This window comes from Macaca nemestrina, chromosome 2, assembly GCF_043159975.1.
Source record: "Macaca nemestrina isolate mMacNem1 chromosome 2, mMacNem.hap1, whole genome shotgun sequence".
NCBI lineage: Eukaryota > Metazoa > Chordata > Mammalia > Primates > Cercopithecidae > Macaca > Macaca nemestrina.
In genome coordinates, this window is record NC_092126.1 from 189055527 (window position 1) to 189071642 (window position 16116).

Consider the following 16116-nt stretch of genomic DNA (forward strand, 5'->3'; position numbering starts at 1 on the left):
TCTAGATCTTAACACGAGAACAGTATTTTCTAGCCTCCCTTGATGATTTAAATTATTTAGGTCCTTGAAAAAAAATACAAATTCCAAGACCTCATTTGAATCCCAGTAAATTAGAATCTTCAGAGAAAGCCACAGGAACTTGTATTTTTAACAAGTACCTACGGTGACTCTTCATTCTGGGAATTTAGAGAAGAGTAACACATAAAAAATAAATGCGTGTGATTCTTGCCACATTTTAGTAAGGGACAGGAATACTGTCTAGATTAGTGCACTGAACCCAGAATTACACCTCTTAGTTTTCCATTATTTTTATCTTTTTCCCAGTAATTGTAACGTCCTAAACAAAAAATTATTAGAGTCAGAGTTTCAAGGAACCAAAGTATGTGACGTGGACTTATGTTTTCAAATGACAATACAACTTCAGGGCAATTTTCAGAAAGAACAAAACCTAAATTCCTTGCTGATCTTGAAAGATGATTACTTGCTTGCTCAGAGAGTAAACCAAGTTTACTATCTCATATGAAAAACTATCACTGATACTAATCTGAAAGAAAAATTTACATTAAAATGAGCATTTATTTTAAATGAAATGAAACTTTATATACAGATTATAATCTTATTGGTTATATGATAATTAAATACCAATTAATTATTACAAAGCTAGCATTTGTGAAGTTAAATAATTATTTGGCAAGAAAGATTATGAAATCCAAATTAAAAACACTAAGAAATTTAACTTGTCAGAATTACCATAAAACTTGCACGACGTCTCTCTGGAATGAATGAGACAGAACTCTGTGTGGTAGTCACATTACAGGGTAACTTTATGTATTTCTAATGTAATAAATGTGCTTTTATCAATTAAATACACAGCTTTTAGTATTTAGCTGGTAACAGTTATCTTGCTAAGTGACAAGAAATATATTCATTAGGTTATGCGATTTAATTTATTATCATAAAATTTATTCTGCATGGTAGATGTTCAAAATAGCTGAATTCATTTCACCACATTTAGTACTCATTCAGAGAATACAGCTCCTATGTTTCGCTTGAAACTTTAATCTTAATTGAGATCATTTGGTTCAGGAAAAAATACATCTGTAGCCAGGCTTAAAGATCGTGGCTACCTGAGGAATATCAGATATTTTCCCCTTGAATTATTCAATAACTGTGACTGTGTCAATCTGTACACATTTTCAAAACAGAGAGGGTTTAAAACTGTCTATCTGTTCTCTAGCAGTCAGATAGTAAAGCACAATGAATAGACTATAATAGTAATTTATCAAAACTGCTTCATGCAGAATCCAAAGTATAAATGAATTATATATATATAATATTGTTATGTGCTTTAAGTTTATTGATATATAATAGCTTCAATATTTGGGAGAAACATGAAATATTTAATAAATATCTGCATACAACATGTAATGGCCAAATCAGGGTAATTAAGATATCTATCACCTCAAGCATTTATCATTTTTATGTTGGAAATATTCCAATTATCCTTTTCTAGTTATCTTGAAATATGCAATAAATTATTATTAACTATATTCTCTCTACTGTACTATCATATACTAAGACTTTAAATAGAATATTTGGGGGATTTTGTTGTTGTTGTTGTTGTTGTTGTTTGAGATGGGGTTTCTCTTCTGTTGCCCAAGGTTGTGCAATGGCACAATCTCAGCTCACTGCAATCTCCACCTTGCAGGCTCAAGTGATTCTCCTGCCTCAGCCTCCTGAGTAGCTGGGACCACAGGTGCATGGCACTATGTCCAGCTAATTTTTTTGGATTTTTCATAGAAACAGGGATTTGTTATGTTACCCAGGCTGGTCTTGAACTCCTGAGCTCAAGTGATCCACCTGCCTTGGCCTCCCAAAGTGCTGGAATTATTGGTGTGAGCCACACCTGGCCTAAATAAAATATTTTTAAACTAAAGACAAGAAATACAGGATAGCACTTTTTAACACGGGGCTGCAGGGCCCCTGGAATCATTGTGAAATCTGCCTGGCAAGGCTTAATTGCCAGTTCTGTTCCCATAATGTTTCCACCAAACTGCCTCAAGCTTTCCACCATCTTCCAAACTAATGCTCACCTTTCCATCCAAACTTACTCTTCTACCTCCTACTCTGCCTTCTTTAGTCAATGTAACAGCTAATCTAATTACACAGCAGGAACTGAATCCTATGTGTTTGCTGAAGTGGTGCTTCTCACATTCTAATGTGTACAGGAATCACTTGCAGATCTTGTCAAAATGCAAATTCTGATTCTGCAGATGGGGTGAATCTGTGATTTTGCAGTTCTATCATGCTCCCGGGAGACTACAATTCTGCTTGTCCACAGTTTACATTGGGAGTAGAAAGAGGTTGCTATAGTTTGGTTTGCTTGACCCCTTAAATCTCATGTTAAAAAATTTTTTTTTTTTTTTTGAGACGGAGTCTCGCTCTGTCGCCCAGGCTGGAGTGCAGTGGCCAGATCTCAGCTCACTGCAAGCTCCGCCTCCCGGGTTTATGCCATTCTCCTGCCTCAGCCTTCCGAGTAGCTGGGACTACAGGCGCCCGCCACCACGCCCAGCTAGTTTTTTGTATTTTTTAGTAGAGATGGGGTTTCACTGAATTAGCCAGGATGGTCTCGATCTTCTGACCTTGTGATCCGCCCGTCTTGGCCTCCCAAAGTGCTGGGATTACAGGCTTGAGGCACCGCGCCCGGCCTCTTGTTGAAATTTGATTCCCAATGTTGGAGGTGGTGCAATGGGGAGGTGTTTGGGTCATGAAGGTGGATCCCTCATGAATGGCTTGGTGCTGTTCTCATGGTATTTAGGAAGTGGATTCTCACTGTAGCTCTATTAGTTCCTCAGTCCCTGTGAGATCTGGCGGTTAAAAAGAGCCTAACGTTTCTCCAACCCCAGTTCTCTTTTGCTTCCTCTCTTGCCGTGTGATCTCTGCACACACCAACTCCCCTTAACCTTTTGCTGTGAGTAGAAACAGACTAAAGCCCAGAATAGAAGCAGATGCTGGTGTCATGCTTCTTATACAACCTACAGAACCCTGAGACAAATAAACCTCTTTTCTTATAAGTTACTCTGTTTCAAGTATTCCTTTATAACAACACCAATGGACTAAGGCAGAGGCTAAAAGATAGTTTTTTTCGAGTTAGAGTGATATCTTTCCCATCTGATCCAAGGTCTCAGTGCTTCAGAAAAATGAAGATTGCTCAGTTTAATTCCAAACCTACTGAATTTGAGTCTCTGAAGGCTGGGTCCAGGAATTTTGTAGTTTTAATAGTCTCTACAGGTTATTCCTATATACCCCAAAAGCTAAATTACACTTTCATCTTCAACCCCTTCCCTAGGTCTTTCATCTTATAGCTATGTGTTTTGAGAGTTACCTCCTATAGATAATATTCTCCTCCAAAGGAGCAAGCCAAATAGTGGAGGTAGTAAAATAAAATGACAAGTTAGGTAAGAAATAGTGTGGGAAGGGTAGGGCATTCAATCAATGATGTTATGTCTTTGTTCCGAACAATAATAACAACAAAGCAGCCCTTTTATTTTATCTGATGTAGGGCACTTTAAATACTACATAAGCATTCCTTGTAAATAAAGTTCTCTTGTGCTACTAGCAATGGTGAGAGTGTTTGCCGGAGTATGTGAGTCTCTGAGTCATCTCACTATTTCCAACTTGCCAATCTTCTCTTTCTGACATTGCTTCCATTTACCATTACTTGGCACCACATGGCAGATGCTAAGTCATTGCTGGTAATTACATGCTTCAGTAGAAACTTAGATCCAGCATGCTCAGGAGAGTGTAAAAGCTGTCATGAACATTTAAAAATAGAATCCCAAGCATGTGGCCTCTCAAAAGATCTACATGCAGCTTTCGACATCAACATTTCAAAAGAAGTGATCATACTCCAAACTGAGCAGGTTTCTTCTGAAAATGTAAAGATTAAATGTATCCAAGTTATTTTGCACAAAATCACCAAAAAAGCCACAAACAAAACGACTTTTGAAAGAACAGCTGCTGAAAATACCCCCAAACATATACAGACTTCATAGAGCCTCTACTCTGCATTTGCACGGCCGCCCTTCTTCCCACAGGGAAGTCACCGACTAATGTAAGTTTTATTCACTTCCGCAGCTTCGAAGTCTGCTGTTTTATAAATAGGTATGTTGAGTATCCTGAGATATTTCTGAGGAAGCGATATTCTGAAGAGTGTTTTTTGACATTGCTTTGTGTTCTCCAGATGAACTCAATTTTAAGCATGGTATGTTTTGTTGCTTAAAGCAGAATCCAAGAGTAAGTCAAGATTTCATAAATTCTATACAGAGTTATGCAATTTAAAACTTTGACATTTGTAGAACTGGGTAAGGATTCATGTCAAATTTGGTTTATTCTAGATCACTCTGCCTAACCCTAGGGAAAAATCAAATAGAGAAAAAGTTCTTTGATATCAGCAAAGAGAAATAGTCACACTGTGTCTATGTGCACACATATATAGCAAAAATGAAAGAACATAAGGGAGAAAAGGGTTAAAAGAGAAAAATAATCTAACTAAAATAGAACTCTGGTGTATTAAAAACTAGAACAGCAAATTTTCCCAATATATTTGATCACAACTAAATACTTCTTCACTTCTACTTATTTCAACTATATGCTTCCTTTTATAAATGAAATGCTTTTTTATTATATGTCAAAAAATAAAAATTCAATTTAGTTCTCATATACATATGAAAAACTGGTAAATAGCATTGTAAGATGCAAAATTAGGCAATGTGGAGAATGAAATTATAAATAAGAAACTTTATTCTTAAGATGATAGTCACAGTGTCACAGTGTCCGGAGAGTACAAGGTTGTTAATAAGATAACCCTACAAATATGTATATTAATAATCAGGATATAAGTGATATAGGGGGACAGAGAACGCTAACAGGGCCCAGAGGAGTGACTTCATCAGGTAGGGGAGATCAAGGATTGTCTCCTGAAGTAAATGCTTTGTGAACGGGACCCTGATCCTTGATGAATGGGACTCTGATGCTTGATGAATAGGATCCTAACATTAGTGTAAGATTTTGAAAGTATGAATTTGAAAATGAAGATCTAGCAGAAGCTACAACAAAAAGACAAAGGTCAAAAAAGAAAGGATATGTTTGGCTGTATTGTGGATTTGAGTTCCTTTGGGGTTCATGGAAAGAAGAAGTTGAGATGTTGCCAATCACATGGTAGGAAGTCACATTGCAGAAGCACTTTAGTAAGCAGAGGACCCTTTCATGAATCAACAATGAAAAATATTTTAATGCTTTGAAGTAAAATGCACAATTAATCTTTATATGTGGGGTATTTAATTGAAGAGAAGACTTGTTAAGATATTGCTGTGAAGGGCTGTCTTGGAGAAAAAAACAAAGACAAAGAAAAGAAAGAATTAGATGTATAGATATTGAGGACATAGAAATTATAGAGCTTGGTAATGGGTTACATGGAAAGTTTAGTAGAGAGATAAGCATGGGCTATTGTAGAGGCAGCTCAAAACTGACTCTAGGGGTTATAGTTTAAATGACTAAAAAAAATAATATTTTTCCAAAAATGACACAAAATTGAAAAGTAATATATATACATATGGTTTTTCATTTCAATTCAAATATAAAATATTTTGCCTCAGATGATCACTTTCTCTGCTTTGCTCATCTAAATAATTGTTTTCATTATCTACTTTCTTTAGCTAACATAAATGTAGACTTAAGTTAATATGGATGAATCAATTGTGAAGCACATATATAAACTGAACATAAAGACAGCTCCGGTGCTGGTAGATCATGCCTGACTGGTGGAGAACTCCAGTGAGGTAGCCCCTACGGGTGAGCACCAGACCACCCACTCCCTCCCAGCACACATCACTTTGCTGGTGGTTATCTGCACAGGCAGGTTTTGCTTACCTAGTCCAACAGTGCACACAAGTGAAGTCCAGCCACACCTCCACTTCTGTGACCACCATTGCAGACTGAGCCTTGCTGGGCACAGAGCCAGCAAATTCTGACTTTCCTAGTGACCTGCCCTTGCACTAACACTACATAGAGAATAGGAGATCCTCCCCCTCTTTGAGCAATCACTCCTGCTTGCAGGGAGCAGAGAAGGCATCCAGACCAGAGCCAGCCAGCACCCAGCCCCTGAGCCAATACCATCTCTAGCATGACCACGTACAGTCTCCAGAAGGGGTCCCCTGATCACCCCTCCACAGCTTCCTTCCTCTGCCACTGTGGTTCCTCTGCTCACAGGAAGGGAGCCCCCCTGGCACGCACTAGCACTCTGCCACAGCTGCAGTATCTTGGACACCCAGCACAGGGGATTCCAAACCTCAAGGAACCAGAGAACAAAGTTGAGACCCAATACAAGTCTCCCAGAGCTAGACTTTGTAGCTGAATGTTGGCCACTAAAATCTCCCAGAAATAAAGCCAGTCAGCTAAACCCACCCAATAGCACAATCAAACCCTCAAGGTCATCAAACAGGATACAAGAAAAAAAAAAAACTTCCAAAGGTCAACAACCTCAAAGACTGAAAGTACATAAGCCCACAAAGATGAGAAAGAATCAGTGCAAGAACAGTAAAAACTCAAAAAGCAGAGTGGCATCTTTCCTTCAAATGACCGCATCACCTCTCCAGCAAAGGTTATGAACCAAACTGAGATGGCTGAAATGACAGAAATAGAATTCATAATATGCATAGGAACACAAATTATTGAGCTACAGGAGTACGTTGAAGCCCAATGCAAGGAAGCCAAAAATCATGATAAAACAATTCATGAGCTGACAGACAAAATAGTCAGTATAGAAAAGAATGTAACCAACCTGACAGAGCTGAAAACCATACTACAAGAATTTCACGATGCAATCACAAGTAATAAAAGCAGAAGAGACTAAGAGAGGAAAAATCTCAGAGCTTAAAGATTGGCTTTCTGAAATAAGACAGGCAGTCAAGAATAGAGAAAAAAGAAAAGGAATGAAAAAAATCTCCAGGAAACATGGGATTATGTAAAGAGACCAAATCTATGACTCATTGATGTCCCTGAAAGAGATGGGAAGAATGGAACCAACTTGAAAAACATATTTCAGAATATCATCCCTGAGAACTTCCCCAAACTAGTTAGAGAGGCCAATATTCAAATTCAGAAAATGAAGTGAACCCTAGTAAGATACTTCACAAGAAGATTATCCCCAAGACACATAACCATTAGATTCTCCAATGTTAAAATGAAAGAAAAAAATATTAAAGACAGCTAGACAAAAAGGGCAGGTAACCTACAAAGGGAAGCCCATCAGACTAATAGCTGAAACCTTACAAACCAGAAGAAATTTGGGGCCAAGATTCAACATTCTTGAAGAAAATAAATTCCAACCCAGAGTTTCATATCCTTCCAAACTAAGCTCCATAAGCAAAGAAGAAATAAGATCCTTTTCAGACAAGCAAATGCTGAAGGAATTCATTATGACCAGATCTGCCTTACAAGGTCTGAAAGAAGCACTAAATACGGAAAGAATGACCATTACCAGTCATTACAAAAACACACTGAAGTGCAAAGACCAGTGACACTAGAAAGCAACCACATAAACAAGTTTGCAAAATAACCAGCTATCATCATGATGACAGGATCAAATCCACACATATTAATACTAACCTTAAATGTAAATGAGCTAAATGCTCCAATTAAAAAATATAAAATGGCAAAGTGGATAAAGAACAAAGTCCCAATTGCTATGCTGTTTTCAATAGACCCATCTCACATACAATGACACACATAGACTCAAAATAAAGGGACAGAGGAAAATCAACTAAGCATATGGAAAACAGAAAAAAAAAATTAAGGCTTACATTCCTAGTTTCCGACAAAACAGACTTTAAACCAACAAAGTTAAAAAAAGACAAAGAAGGGCATTACAGAATGGTAAATGGTTTAATTTAACAAGGAGATCTAACTATCCTAAATATGTATGCGCCCAACACAGAAGCACCCAGATTTATAAAACAAGTCCTTAGAGACCTTCAAAGAGACAATAATAGTGGGAGACTTTAACACTCACTGACAATATTGGACAGATCACTGAGACAGAAAATTAATGAAGATATTCAGAATCTTCCCTCAGAAGTGGACCAAATGGACCTCATAGTTATCTACAGAACTTTCCACCCAATAACAACAGAATACACATTCTTCTCATCACCACATGGCATATACTCTAAAATTGATCACATAATAGAAAGTAAAACATTCCTCAGAAAATGCAAAGTAACTAAAATCATAACAAATAATCTCTTGGAGCACAGCACAGTCAAATTAGAAATTAAGACCAAGAAATTCACTCAAAACCCTACAATCACATGAAAATTGAATAATCTGCTCCTGAATGACTTTTGGGTAAATAATGAAATTCAGGCAGAAATCAGGAAGTTCTTTGAAACGAATAAGGACAATGATACAACATACAAGAATCTCTGGGACACATCTAAGGCAGTAATAAGAACAAAATTTATAGCACGAAATGCCCACATCAAAAAGTTAGAAAGACCTCAAGTTAACAACCTAACCACGCAACTAAAAAAAACTAGAGAAATGGAAGTAAACAGAACTACAGACAAAAACCACTGATTCCTCGACAGATACAGATAAAGGCTTTCAATAAGAAACAAATCCCCACCCTAGCAGAAGACAAGAAATAACCAAACTCAGAGCTAAACTGAAGGAAATCAAGACACAAAAAAGCTATTCAAAAGATCAATGTATTCATGAACTGGTTTTTTTGAAAATAATTAATAAAATAGACTACTAGCTAGACTAATAAAAAGGAAGAGAGAGAAGATGCAAATAAACAGAATCAGAAATAACAAGGAGAATGTTACCAGTGACCCCATGTGAATACAAACAACCATCAGAGACTATTATGAACACTTCTATGCACATAAACTAGAAAATCTAGAAAAAAATGGATAAATTTCTGAACATATGCACCCTCCCAAGACTAAACCAGGAAGAAACTGAATTCCTGAACAGACCAATAACAAGCTCTGAAATTGAGTTAGTAATAAATAGCCTCCCATCCAAAACAACCCCAGGACCAGACGGGTTCACAGCTGAATTCTGCCAGATGTACAGATAAGAATTGGTACTATTCCTGCTTAAAGTATTTCACAAAATTGAGGAGGAGGTGCTCTAACTCATTCTATAAGTCCAGCATCATCCTAATGCCAAAACCTGGCAGAGATACAACAAAACAAGAACATTTTAGGCCAATATCCTTTATATACCTCAATGCAAAAATCCCTAACAAAATACCAGCACACTGAATTCAGGAGCACATCAAAAAGCTTATCTACCTCAATCACGTAGACTTTATTTCTGAGATGTAAGGTTGGTCCAACATATGCAAATCAATAAATGTGATTCAGTGCATAAACAGAACTAAAGACAAAATCACCTGATTACTCAATAGATGCAGATCAAAGCTTTCAATAATATTTAACATCCTTTCATATTAAAAACTCTCAATAAACTAGTTATTGAAGAAACATGTCTCAAAATAATGAGAGCCATCTTTGATAAACCCACAGCCAACATCATACTAAATGAACAAAAGCTGGACATTCCCCTTGAAAACTGGTGCAGGAGAAGGATACACTATTTTAACCTTCCTATTTAACATAGCATCAAAAGTCCTGGCCTGTGCAATCAGGCAAGAAAAAAAAAAGGGGGGCATCCAAATAGAAAGATAGGAAGTCAGACTCCCCCTATTTGCAGATGACATGAATTTATATCTAGAAAACCCCATAGCCCAAAAGCTTCTTAAGCTGGTAAGCAACTTCAGCAAAGCCTCAGGATAGAAAATCAATGCAAAAGTCACAAGCATTCCTATACATCAATAATAGACAAACAGAGAGTCAAATAATGAATAAACTCTCATTCAAAATTACTACAAAGAGAATAAAATACCTAGGAATACGGCAAACAAGGGAAGTGAAGAACCTCTTCAAGGAGAACTACGAACCATTGCTCAAGGAAATCAGAGAGGACACAAACAAATAGAAAAACATTTCATGCTCATGGATATCAATATCGTGAAAATGGCCATATTGCCCAAAGTTATTTATAGATTCATTGCTAGTCCCATTAAACTACCATTGAATTTCCTCACAGAATTAGGAAAAACTTACTTTAAAATTTATATGGAACCAAAAAACAAGCCCTAATAGCCAGGGCAATCCTAAGCAAAAAGAGCAAAACTAAAGACATCACACTACCAGACATGAAACCATACACAAGGCTACAGTAACCAAAACCACATGGTCTGGTACAAAACAGACACATAGACCAATGGAACAGAGTAAATAACCCAGAAATAAGGCTACACACCTTCAAATCTTCAACAATCTTGATAAAAACAAGCAATGGGGAAAATATTCCCTATTTAAGAAATGGTGCTGGAAAAACTGGCTAGTCACATGCAGAAAATTGAAACTCGATGTCTTTCTTACACCTTATACAAAAATTAACTCAAGATGGATTAAAGACAAATGTAAAACACCAAACTATAAAAACTCTAGAAGAAAATACAGGAAATACCTTTCAGGACATAGGCACGGGCAGACATTTCATGATGCAATTGCCAAAAGCAATTGCAACAAAAGCAAAAACTGACAAATGGAATCTAATTGAAATAAAGAGCTTCTGCACAGCAAAAGAAACTATCATCAGAGTGAAAAGACAACCTACAGAATGAGAGATAATTTTTTCAATCTATCCATCTAACACAGGTGTAATATCCAGAATCTATAAGAAATTTAAATAAATTTACAGGAATAAAACAAACAACTCCATTAAAAAGTAGGCAAATGATACTAACAGATACTTTTCAAAAAAAGAGATTTATGTAGCCAACAACATATGTTTTAAAAAGTTCAACATCACTGATCATTAGAGAAATGCAAATCAAAACTACGATAGGATACCATCTCATGCCAGTCAGAATGATGATTATTAAAAAGTCAAGAAACAATAGATGTTGGCATGACTATGGAGAAATAGGAACACTTTTACACTGTTGGTGGGAATGTAAATTAGATCAACCATCGTGGAAGACAGTGTGGCGATTCCTGAAAGACTGAGAACCAGTAACACCATTTGAACCAGCAATCTCATCACTGGGTATATACCCACAGAAATATGAATAATTCTATTATAAAGATACATGCACACATGTTTATTTGCAGCACAATTCACAATGGCAAAGACATGGGATCAACCCAAATGTCCATCAACAATAGACTAAATAAAGAAAATGTGGTACATATATACCATGGAATACTATGCAGCCATAAAAAGGAATGAGATCAGGTCCTTTGCTGGGACATGGGTGGAGCTGGAAGTCATTATCCTCTGCAAACTAATGCAGAAACAGAAAACCAAACACCACATGTTCTCACTTATAAGTGGGACCTGAAAAATGAGAACACATGGACACAGGGAGGGAAAAATCACATGCTGGGGCCTTTCAGCATTGGGGTTTGGGGGAGGGAGAGCATCAGGATAAATAGCTAATGCATTCAGGGCTTAATACCTAGGTGAGGGGTTGATAGGTGCAGCAAATCACCATGGCACATGTTTACTTATGTACCAAGCTTCCATGTCCTCCACATGTATCCCAGAACTTCAAAATAAAATAAAATACGTATATTTGGAAAATAAAAAACCCTTTGTACATGGCTATCTTTTCTTCCTGTGTTCTTAAAGGGCATATGTAATAAAGATTCTGATTCCATTGAAAATAAATAAATAAATAGTAAAATTAAATTTTAAAGACACCCCTAAGTGAAATAATTGGCTTTAAGAAATACAAGTAATGTTTTCCTGTATGGGAGGAAAAAAAAATAAGGAATTCATTTTTTTTTCTTAGCCAAGAGTATTAGTTTTCCATTGCTGTGTAACAAATCATTACAAACATAGAGGTTCAGAATCATGCAAATGTATTATCTCACAGATTTGATGAATCTGGACACTGGTTAATTGCATCATCATCTCAGGGTCTAACCGAGTGAAATCAAAGTGTTGGCTGGGACTATGTTCTTATCTGAGACTCAGGGTCCTCTTTCAAGCTCACTGGTTATTGTCAAAATTCATTTCCTTGCAGCTGTAAAACTGAGATTGCTGCTTTATTGCCGGCTGTCAGCCACGTATTATTCTAGCTTCTAGAAGCCACCTACTCTTCCTTCCATGGTGCCCTCTCCACGCAATGACGATTTGCTTCTTTAAGGCCAAGAAGAAAACATCACTGTTGCTTCAAATCTCTCTAACATCAGGAAGACCTCAGGGTCTTCTAATGGCTTGACTGATTAGATCAAGCCTACCTAGGATAATTTTCATGTGATTATCTCAAAATCACCTTATTTGCAGGCTTAATTCTACCAGCAAAATTTCCTCACCTTTCTCATCTAATGGAACCTAATCACAGGAGTGAGGTTCATTCTATTATCACTCAAGAGGAGTGAATAATACAGGACATGTACTCTAGGGTATGAGGGAATTTTGAGAGTCATTTCAGAATTCTGCCTACCATATCAATAGAGAGATTGTCCTGAATTTAAATGTTTTTCTTTTCATTCCTAAAGGGAGATTTGTTTACTATTCACTCAATATGTGGGTTCCATCTCTCAAATAAAGAATAACAGTAAAAAAGACAATTATTAAAACTCTCTCAGTCCATTTTGTATTTCTATAACAGAATACCAGACACTGGGTAATTTATAAAGAAAAGAAACTTAGTTGTCTCATGGTCCTGGAGGCAAGGAGGTCCAAGATCATGTCCCAGGCCATGTCTGATGAGGATCTTCTTGCTGCGTCATCCCCTGACACAAGGTAACAGTGCAAGTGAGAGGAAGTGAGCAAGAGATGACACTCGCAGCCTCAAACCCTCTTATAATTAGCATTAATCCATTCATGAGAGTGGAGACCTCATGGCCTAAACACCTCCCAACGCTGTTGCATTGAGGATTAAATTTCCAACACATGCTTTTGGAGGGACACATTTAAACCATAGCACTGTCTATGACAACTCTCCCCACCTTCCTTGAAGAAATCGTCTTTGGGAACTTTTGCTTCAGATTGACACCAACTGCTGTCCCACTTTTGGGCAGCGCAGGCCTAGTGCTTGAGGCAGTACTTTCACCATTCCCTAATGGTATGGTTTCCATATGCTCACTTGCTTCTGGACATTCTCAGAGAATTCAGCACCATCACAGACAAGAAACAAAGAAGTGCTAGGGACTCTTTGCCCCTTAAAATTCTGGATTCTTCCTGAAACTAGCAGAGATTAATCAGGTGAGAGTTAACCTAGCCAGGCTAGAGTTATGAATCTATTTATAATAGAATCCGATTCTACTCAGTATCAGCTCTCAAAACAAAACTCATTTTACTTTTGGTAGCAGACACCTGTAATCCCAGCTACCAGGAAGGCTGAGGCAGGAGGATCATTTGAGGTCAGGAGTTCAAGACTAACCTGGGGAAATATATATATATATATATTTTTTTTTCAATATTATGGCACAAATTAATTTCTACTTCTTTCATTTTTCCAGTATTGTACAAAATTAAACTATAGTATGATTCAAATGCCAAAATGGAAAAATCATACAATGAATGTGTCTTTTCTTGTATGCAATGTATACTGGAAATTATAATACATACAAAAAATAAAATACATAATGTAGTATCTTCCTCAGCAAATTTATAAGATAATTAGATTTAAAGAATATCTAAACATGGTAGAATACAGCACCATAATCAATTAACTGTGTCTTCCATGGACATAGAAAAAAAATGGCCATGGAGGTACAAACAAAATTAAGAAATATTTGCCATACATTTCCAGGAAAAAAAAAATGTAGGAAAATTGGGTTAGAGAGAAGAGTAGTAACTATCAGTTATTTAATTCCCACTTCATTATAGCCATTACAGTGGATATTCCATATACATTATCAAAGATCTTCACACCTACCTTGCAAGGTATCTATATCACTTTTTAGAAATCTTACAATAAAGAGAGACAGAAAGGTTAGTAAACTTACCCAGGGACAAAGAAGGGAGTGAATGAGCTGCAATGTGTCCCCAGATTTAGCTGAGCTCAAAGCCAGGTCATTTTCTCATATATCATATTGTCTCTGGTAGAAGGCAGTGTCAGTGAGAAGTCTGATGTCATATGTCTCCACAGCACTGCAGTAGCACTTGCTCAAGCAATGTTAGACTCTTCTGGTTGCTTAGTGACAGGTTTTAAAAAAAAGAATCACAAAAACATAAATGATAATGGCCACTACCCTGCATGTAATGAGATTCTGTCCCTTAAACTGGTTTATTTTCATAACAAATTTTAGTAACAGACTTTTTAAATCTTATCCATGAAAAAGTTTTCAGCCAAAATCTCATGACTGATTAAATTCTTGGATTTGGTCATTTCTTTTCTTCTAGTTAAAAACAAACAAAAAACCCAGCTAATAATGCTCTACATACAGAATGTTCAGCTCCTTAGTTTCTCAGGCTGCTTCCTGTGTTTCAGCTTGTACAGATCAGACCCAGTCTTCTTGAAAAAACAAATCATTGTTTGAGTGGAAAAGAGTCATACTACTTCGGTAATGTACATAGGAGGATGGGGAACAATTCTATAGCTTTGTATTATTATATATTGATCTAATTGCTGTTTCCTCTAGTGTTTCTCTCCTTCCCCATTGAGAAGTCAAAGTGAGAGACTTGTGCTTGCATGTCCAGAGCCAGAAACATATTACCATAGCAGCCCTGCAAGGCAGCGCTGGGAACCAAACTGTGAAATTGTGTTTCCCCCAGCGGAGTGTGAACAGCACTATGTTCTTCTAGTTTCAAATGGATTAAACCACACAATTACAGAAAATACTTAGAAAATCCTGAACGTTGATTCTGTGTGTGTGCGTTTATTTTAGCAGTGCTCAAGAGAAAACTAATCAGAGAGGAAAATTTATTAAAATAAACGTTTCCTTGGCTAAGCAATGTTTGAGCTGACATTTGTTTTTCACTGGTGTTTGACATGTATTTTGACTGGTCCTTTAATTTTTTATTTCCTGAAGAATGCATTTTGACAGAGAATATGAGGGAAGAAAGATCAGTGGAATGATAATAATAATGATTTTATGATAACTAGAAAACAAATTTAGACACATATCTGCAGCAAAATTTACATTCCAAAGACCATATCTATACTGTATAGAAAGCTTGTGCAAATTGGTATTTAAAATACTAACATTTGAAGAAAGTATATGAGTAATTGGAATTAAAGTTAGTAAGATAATATTTAATATATATGTATAAATGTCATCTTATTGAAATATCGAAATAAGAGTAATGTGGCTTTTTAAATCCATAAAATAAGACTATTTGGTAATCAAGCAGACAGTGTCATATCTAATTAATAAAAGTGATGAAAAATAAACAATCACTAATAAAACAAAGTGACAAAATTGGAAGATTCTTTTTGGAGAAATATTTTTTTCTTGTGTTTCAAGACATGTAAAACAATTATAACCTTTGATCCAATTACCCTACTTTTGGTAGGCACATAGATTAGGAAAATTATCCTAAACAAGGAAAAGTTAATATACATGAAAATGTTTATTGCAGCATCTCTAAAGCCCTTAAAATTATGAGGATTATATAACAACCTAGAATACTACTTATAACAAACTGAAAAAGAAACAATTATATCTGACTGCTAATTGTAACAATGTAAAAATCATGCCTAGATAAGAATTTTATGATGGAAAACTATGAAAGCAGTTTAATTTGTTACATGTTAGACTGTGGATCATTTTAATATGTTTTATTTTAATTTCAGTAAATGTTACAATTTTACTTGTCTAGCAAAAATAATTTCTTTAAAACAAAAGTTTTTAGCAAGGAAACTAACAACAGCACTAGAAGTCCCCCAGTAACCATTCCCTCATTCTTCCATTTCAGCTGGGCATATGGTCACCAGAGTAAAGATGACAATATTTAATCTCCCGTGTAGCCAGGAGTGGGCATGTGACTAAACTGTGGCCAATGTGCTATGAGTCAGAG

General features: G+C 36.3%; 1 long non-coding RNA gene across 1 annotated transcript in view; it reads right to left on the bottom strand.

Annotated features, from left to right (window-relative positions):
• The window catches only part of LOC105477423 (uncharacterized), a 63337-nt gene extending 48085 nt beyond the window's left edge, over positions 1–15252 (bottom strand). Inside the window, exon 1 of the long non-coding RNA XR_984658.2 lies at positions 14103–15252. This is a non-coding gene — a long non-coding RNA (uncharacterized lncRNA). The remainder of the gene's footprint in view (positions 1–14102) is intronic.
• Positions 15253–16116: the final 864 nt, after the last annotated feature.